Below are 8660 nucleotides of genomic sequence, written 5' to 3'. Positions count from 1 at the left end.
CACACACATACACACACACACACACACACACACACACATACACACACTCTTTAAATCACACACTATATCAGGAAGCTATTTCTTCATCCTCTGTAAATGTTATGTATTAGCTGATTCTGCAACTGACCTTTAGACATCAAACCAATTATTTTGAGATGATTGACGAGAATTGGTAAAACTAATCAATGTCACTGCATGAACCCAGAGGTGCACATTCTTCACTGTGAAATAAGTTCCTTGGCCAGAAGTATGTAAGGTGTTCTTTAAGTATGTAGTACATTCACATAATAGGGAAAATAACATGTCTCCACTTTCCAACCTTAGGGCTATATCACCCATTTTATTTTTGTTAAGACTTTGACTATTTTTGTTTGACTTTTGACTATGTACAGGTTGAATTTTCATTCATTAAGGGGAGGCCAAAGTGAATGCCAGTGCCAGAGTCCAGATGTGGGAGACGAGTGAACTAAGAACAAAGTGAGGGGTGGATGCAATAGGTCAGATCAGAGAATTGTCCTGCACCACTTTTACCTTTCAAATGGAAACTACACGTTTATCTAGTCTATGTCAGCTCGGCAAATGCCCATGTCTTCAAAGACAAAGAAGTGTAAAAACAGGGAGACGAGACAGCACATAATCAATCTTCAAGGACATACAATCTTATCTCCCAGAGCTCAGAAGAATGTGAAGACAACATGGTAGAGATATTGGGAAAGTGAATTTAATGAGCAATACATCACACTTTGCATCAGGTGCAGGATGGCATACAGCTTTAGTCTCCCATAAATATTCCATTCAGAAGCTTAGAAGCTAACATGTTAAACATTTAAATATTGTTACTAATTTTGTACTAAGCATGTTTGGGTAAGAAAACAGGAACTTTGTAGCCAACAACAACAACAGCAAAATAGCCAAATGAATGAAGACTTTTTATCATCTCTTGAGACTAAAACATTGATTTCTCAGTGTTCTATACTTTTATTGCCGTATTCTTAAAAACGAATACACATGTACACACACACATCACTGAAAATTTTGTGAAGAGGACTAATATCATATTAAGTGCACTTACTACAGAAAACACTGAAGTATCACACACAAAAGACAAGAAAGGACCTTAAATGCCTATTGCTAAGCAAAAGCAGCAAGTCTGTAACGAATCTTCATTATGTTTCTGTATTTATCAAAACAAGCAGTATAAAGTATCACCTTAAGTCAAAAATAATGTCCAAATATTATATTATCAATTCTCAAGTAAGTGTGCTCCACTGCTTCAAGGGCTACTTAGGAGGAACTGGGGAGATAAACAGTATATCAAAACTCTCTGGAGCTTCTGTTCAGGTCTTCTATAAACCCGATTTTTCTCTAAGCAATAAAATCTATTCACTAGAAACAAGCAAAATAGGCCAACTTCTTGTAAGAAAAATAAGTTAGGAGACTATGTTGGCACAAGTGAATGAACATGTGTATAGATGATTTGATAACAGAATTTTAGGAAAATTGTCCCCTTTATCTTTCCTGAATAGGCCTCATTCTGTAACAAAATGATTCATACATGTTCATGAGACATTAAAAATGTGCCTTCCTTGTGTAATTCACCAAACCCCTAGACTCATCTATAGGTCCCAGATAAAACCTTGTCTTGCTCATCAATACAATGCTTACCTAAGGAATTGGAGACCCAGTACAGTCACAGAGCTGGGTTAATACCTGACCTGATGGTGTATTTCTCAGATCAATTTAATTTTAATGCTCAGACTGAACTCAGGGTCTCATACAAGTGTTCTAACATTGAGCTCCAGCTCAAGTCTTTTAAGAAACTTTTTCTTTGGAGACAAGAGCTCCCTAACTTGCCCAGGCTAGCTCCAAACTTGTGATCCTCCTACCTTGGTATCCTCAGTAGATAGGGTTACAGCTGTGCTCCATCACCTTATGGCTTTGATATCCTCCTTAAATATTTGTATGGCATTTATATTGAGGCATACTTTACTGATGGAAGAGATACAAAGGAAGCCTCAGGGAGAGGCAACTTTTCATTTCCCCTTTGTTCTTAGCAGTCTGTGTCTGGCCCAAACTGGTGTGCCACATTCAGCAAAACAACCCCCTTGTCTCAGGAAACTGTCCCTTAGAAAGCTATTTAGCCACTTATAAATTTCTCTTCAGGGATAGAATCTCTGCCTCATCTAAATACTCAAGCAGCCTTTTCCCCCTGTCAAAAACATATTCTTCCTGAGTGTAGTTCCCCACCTCATTTTATTTCCAAAGAATGCCTCTAGCACCTTGGGAAGGTGCCAAGGTAACTTGCCTGCTCATTCAGATGTTTTGCGAGTAAATAATGTTAGTGTGGTTTCTGAGGTGGCAGGGAAGAGTTTAAATGAAATAATGATATTTTCAGAAACCCACGTGGAAAAATATCAACGAAGGGGGTCTCCTAAACTGTTTGTGTATATTGTACCAATCCGAGGAATGTCAGAGAGAGTTAAAAAAAAAAAACAGTCTAAATGTCCCTTTCTCCATGTCAACTGACAATCAATAATCTCTATTATCTAATATCCACTTATAAAAAGAAAAGATATTCACAGTTCTCAAATAATAATACCTCCAGCTCTGAGTGACTGACACAATCTTTGTGATTAGGTCAGATTAATCATTCTAGCACTCCATCACTTTGTGATTGAGTGGCTCCTCAAGTCTCTCTGTTGGGCTTTGTCAATTCCTATGCCTTCTTACAAACAAGTTTGAAGTTTATAATGTCAAAATTAACATTTGTTAAGTAAAGTACTATGTGGCATGTATAATTAGAGTCTCTTTTTTGGCAGAAGTATATGTAACAGAGATAAGAATGTATTCTTTTGATTTAAACGTTAGTCTAGTTCTCTGATCTGCTACCCGATTCCAGTGCTTTCACCTTTTCTTTAATTATGTGCAATCATTCTGGCCTCAGAACTTTCTTCTGTGTTAAATAAAATACTGGATAAAAAAAATGTGAGCATTTTGGAACTCGTGGCCTATATCAAATAAGTCCTCAATCTCACCTTCCTAAGGATTCTTCTCTGGGATAAATTGATGAATTGTGGTAAAGTTAACGAAGTGCAACTGAGAATATTTGAAATAGTATGCCTTACTCACAGTGACACATTAGCTTGTGCTTCCATGGAGTGTGTTTTGACAGAGTGGAAAATTGTTTATGCAGATTAAAAGCATGATCTTGAAGACTATTCCTGTGAGAAAGGCAGGTTTCCTCCATATGGCATGGAGGGTATGGATGGGGCATAGCAAAAGACAGTATATAGTCCAGGAGAAGATCTGAGGTAGGGGTAGTAAGGTTAGCAAAGTAGGGTTATTGGGTTGCTAGCATGCTCCTCAATTTGAGCAGAGAAACAAAACCTGACCATAGATGTTTATCTTCAGCATATTTATACATGTTCTGTAATATTCATCATCCAATCAGTTGAAACATGAAATCCTGGCCTGAAAAAAAAACTATCATACTGTTAGCATTCTATGTCCATCCCAAATACTTGAGGTTTTAATCCATGGTTTGTTGACCTCATTGTTTTTGGTTCTTTAGTGGCAGGCCAGAAAAATCTTGGTTAAAAAGTAGGATAAAACTATTTCCCTTATGGCTTGCATAGGTGGAATGGGAAAAGGTCCAGGATCCTAAATAGCCCCTTCAAGGTCATGGACCTGGAACCTGAAGGTCACATGATGATACACTTCTAAAACTTTTTACTACCCACTAATACTGATTAAGTATTAACACATGGTCTTTGGGGGGGGGAACTATAATAATTTAAACTATAGTATTTCTCACAATAAATATCTTTTAGAACACATTTCATATACTGGGGGCCACTTTATTGTATATAGAATCTTTAATATCCAAACCGGCATCTAAGGAAAAGGAATGAAAGTGTTCTCTAAGTTAACTCAGTTTTTCATGGTAGTTTAAATTTTTCCAGCCATATTTATGTACATTAATTCACCAGGTATCTTCATTTTTCAAATATTTAGTCATGTGTGTATACATGAATGTATCATAGTATACACATGAAGGGTAGAGGATAAACCTTGGGAGCAACTGCTTTCTTTTCACTATGAGTTCTGAGGATAGAATTATGTCATTATGCATTCAGGATTAAGTACTTGTATTTCCTGAGCCATCACACTGGCCCAGTATCACAGTTATTCTAAGGTAGATCGATTATGTCCATTTTAGAGTCAGAGACCAAGGCCTGTTTGGGATAAATTACTTAAGATGATTGGTATGCATTCCATATTTGAACTAAGGACCTCTGAAACCAGGGATAAGTTTCTCCACCTTATCCTGTTTGTATTGTACTCTGTTTGAATGGGACGTGACCCCTTAGGTTCATGAGTGTGAACACTTGGAACCCATTGGGTGTGCTATTTGGGAAGGGTGTAATATGTTTAGGAGGTGGGGCGAGTCTGTCTTCTAAATACAGCATCTCTCAAATTACAACTCTTTTGTAGTGGAATAACACAAACAGTTTGATGACAATTATCATGAGTATTTCTGGAGATTTTTGGAGCAATGTTAGTATGTTTGGAGCAATGTTATGGAATCATGCTATTCATTTCATACTTCAGGTAACTTTCCTAATTTTTAATAGAGCACAACATTTCTAATTTCCCAGTAGATATTGTAGAGGAATTTGAATCCAGCACCATGGCTGCACTGATCACATTCAAAGACTTTCTAGGTCGGTGTGATCTGGTTGGAATTCAGACACAACCTTAGTACACACCTTTAACCCCTCTAGCTGGCATCCTTTAGTGCACACCTTTACTCCAAACAATGAGTAACTGAGGGGCATACAAAGTGATGAATCAGAGAAATGAGTCACAGATAGGATACACCCAAGTTTCAGTAGAAAAGCTATTTAAGAACAGGAGAGAGAGAGAGAGAGAGAGAGAGAGAGAGAGAGAGAGAGAGAGAGAGAGAGAGAGAGAGAGAGAGAGAGAGAGAGAGATTATCAGTTGAGTTCAGTGAAGTGGAGTTGAATCAGTTTGTCAGTGAGTTGGGAGTCAGTGCAGTGAGTGCAGCGCAGTGGAGTTAAGTTCCTTCGTGAGTTCACACAGTGCCGTGCAGGTCAGCAGAGGCAGCTGAAGCCAGAGGATAAGGAGGAGTTAGAAGATTAGAACACATTGCTAGAGTTAGTTTGAGGCCTAGCAGAGCAATTCAGTGAGAATCTAAGAGAAGTCAGATTGAATCAGTCTGCTTGGAGAGGAATTTGAGTCAGAACAGCTGAGTTGAATCAGCCAGTTAGAATTCAGAAAGCTCTAGAAAGGGTGAGCTCACGCAGCAGTGACTCTCAGAGGGTGAACACATTCTTAGCCTAGATTAGATTGTACAGAGGCTAGAAGCTTCCAGGACTAGGTGAACAGACAGGCAGAAAGCCTCCAAAAGGACAATCACATCAAGCTAATAAAAGTTTCACTTACAATAAAATTGTCCATGCTGTTTCTTTTCTTAGTACAAAGGCCATAAATGACAATATTGTCGCAGGGAATATCCTACTAATCTCTAATGGCAGTGTTCAGATCAGTGTGGTGTATTTCATGGAAAAAACAAAACCCAACACTGATCACAACAGCTACAGATTTTCAGTTTCAAAGGATTTTTGGACTTGGTATTTCTACCAACTTTATTTCTATAAGTAGGGCTTACCATTATTCTTTCTATGGCTTTCTCTTTTCCAATTAAATATAAATCTTGAAGTGTCAAAGGACCATATGACTACCATTACTGTGAATCAGGGGGTGTAATTCATCTGTCACTTACTTAAGTCCTTAATTATCATTAGTCATGTATTAGTAACCCTTTAAAGGAAAGGGGGTATAGGGGGTTCCAAACTGGCATAGCTTTTGTGCCCTAGAAAAATCTAAGTCCTAATGAGTAAGTCCAGTGATGATAACAAGATGACCACAATGAGATCTGATTGTGTTCATCTGTTGCAAGTGCTATTTATGCATTTGAAGATAAAATCAGGCGTTTAAGATTTATATGTCTCTTTATATATTTTTTTAGTCTATTCATGGGAAAATCAGAAACTGAAATATCAAAATACGGAGTGAAATATTCCAGGCAATGTTGTCTTCTGTTCTACTGAAAAGCTGATATGCTGGGATTACCTGCTATGCTTGTTCCTATGATATTACATAAGGTTGATTTATTTTTAAATGAACAACTATGCACATTTAGGAGTCTAATATATATATATATATATATATATATATATATATATATAAATCAAATTAATTTAGTTGACATATCTATGGTGATACTTTTTCATGTTTATGAAATTATTGAATTCATTGACTAACAATAAATAATAACAGGAAATTTTAACTTTTTTCTTTAGTATCTACAGATTTCCTAATAAGCATTGACACAGTTCACCAACTTATGTAATGTCTGTCATTTACTTTTAGATAGTTTGCCAACATTCTCTCCCTTCCACAACTTTCACCCAGATACCCTACTAACCATCAGCATTGTGCCTCTAACAGTGATGCAACATTAGTAGTCTTAATCCAGGGTATAGCTAGCCTGAAGAACACAGCTGTGCAAACTAAAGTAAAAGCCCTCCTTCTAGGCTTTTGAGTGACAGGCCAGTTACATTCTTCTATAACCTTTAGATTGTTATTTTGTTACTTGTAGGAGAAAATGGCCTGACTGCTGAAAGTTGCTATCTCTTCCCCAAATACTGGATACAGCAGTCAGAGGGATGCTGTTAAAATACATGCTATTTTGTCTTTCTTCAGCACAGAATTCTCAGTAGTCCCCATTTCATGCAGTCAGTGACCCAAACCCCTAGTTATGCAGGTCCCTAACCTCCCTTGCTTCATTTGCTCTTTCCCACACTCACTTTGAAATGGTGGTTTTAAAAAAATGTGATCGAGATGTAAAGTAAGTAAATAAATTAACAGAAAAGAAAAAAGTGTTTGCTAATGTAAGGTTTTGTGATGTTATTTTCGTTTTCTTTTGACTTATTTCACAAAAGTTTGGATCAGTTACTTTCAGCCAAGCACTGGGGATAGAGCTAGGAACATGTGCTGCCCCAGCCCTCATGACTCTTACATAAAGGGAAGGTAGTAGACATAGGCCTCAGATTTATTGCATGAATAATTTATTGTAATTGTGATAGGTGCAGTGGAGGGGAAATAAAGGCCAGCTTCAGAACAGGATCAAGAAGGTTTTCCTGAGGAAGTAGCATTCAAGACTGGGATTATTTATGGAGATGAAGACAAGAAGAGTACACAAGGGGGCTAAAGAGGAAAGGAGGACAGGGAGGGTTGGCACAGCCTGGGGAAAAGGCAGTGGCCTTCTTAGGCTGGGCCATATACAATACTTTGTGTTTTGTTTTCATTTCAGTTGAAAGCCCATGGAAAGTTGAATAGATCACTCAGGATGGTCAGATGTAATCTCTATAATGACAGGCAAGTACAGTCATGTGCTAATGCTAGGTCATGGATACAATAGTGTTTCCTATAAAGTTCTTTCAATTTTTCTGTATATTTGGACATTTAAGATACAATTTTGAGATGAATCTTATATGGTGGATATTGGGATGATACAGAACAAGAAGGGCTGTAAAAATAACAGCCAGAGTGGTATCTCAGTTTAGCAACCTACTTTCAGCACAACACCAATTACCTAGGGTCAACCCCCAGAGTCCCTGCAAAGTGGAAAGAGAGAACTGACTCCACAGAACTTTTCCCTGGCTTACATGTGCATGTAACACACGCATCATATATGCACACAATAAATAAAAAAACTTCAATGATTACTGTTAGGAGACTTGCTGAAATAGTCATGAAAAGGAGTAATGTTAGTTTGGACTTGGTTGGTATCGTGGGGATAAGGAAGCTTAAGTAGACTTAGGATTCTTGGATTGACTTTGCCTCAGGATGAAGGAAAAGCAAGAAATAAAAATCAGCAATCAGCCTGTTTGCTGTCACTTGATAGAGGATGAATGCTCTAAGTACTGAGGTAGAATGGCCTAGAACAAGACTCCAGAACAAGAATGATAACAGAATGCTTAGTTTGAATATAGTTTCAAAGAAAGTACCCTGACTGAGATGTCATACTGGCAGTTCGATTCGGGTTGTCATCACTAAATAAAATTATAGAAATAAATCCTTGAGAAAGGAAATCCTACATGAAAAAGAGTGGAAAGATAAAATGATACCAGACTGAATATGTAATCAGATACACCAGACTGAGCAGTCTCTGATGTGTCCAGAGAACAAAGGAAAATATTAGTGTTTTATTGAGGAAAGGTATTAACACAGATCATTTTGGAAGCAAGATCATATGTCAGATAGTGTCTTTTGGAAGTTTGCAAGCTTGGATTGGTGATCAGCATCAACTGCTGTTTAAATTTTGTCTTAAAGTCATAGTGGGTCTTTTGGTTGCATAAGGCTTGCAAGGCATCCTACAGAACAGATATATCTGTGACCTACATGTTATTCCCTGTGATTTTTTTCAGCTTTATCCTACACAGTGACAGGAATAACTTATACTGGGTTGATAGATTTTCTCAGTGTCTAGGGCTTAGAAGTAAATCTTCATTGGATATGCAAGTTTGAAGTTGTAAGCATATATCATCATGAAAGTAGCATAGAATCAAGGA

Source organism: Mus caroli, chromosome X, assembly GCF_900094665.2.
Source record: "Mus caroli chromosome X, CAROLI_EIJ_v1.1, whole genome shotgun sequence".
Lineage (NCBI taxonomy): Eukaryota > Metazoa > Chordata > Mammalia > Rodentia > Muridae > Mus > Mus caroli.
Note: the sequence above shows the minus strand (reverse complement) of the source record.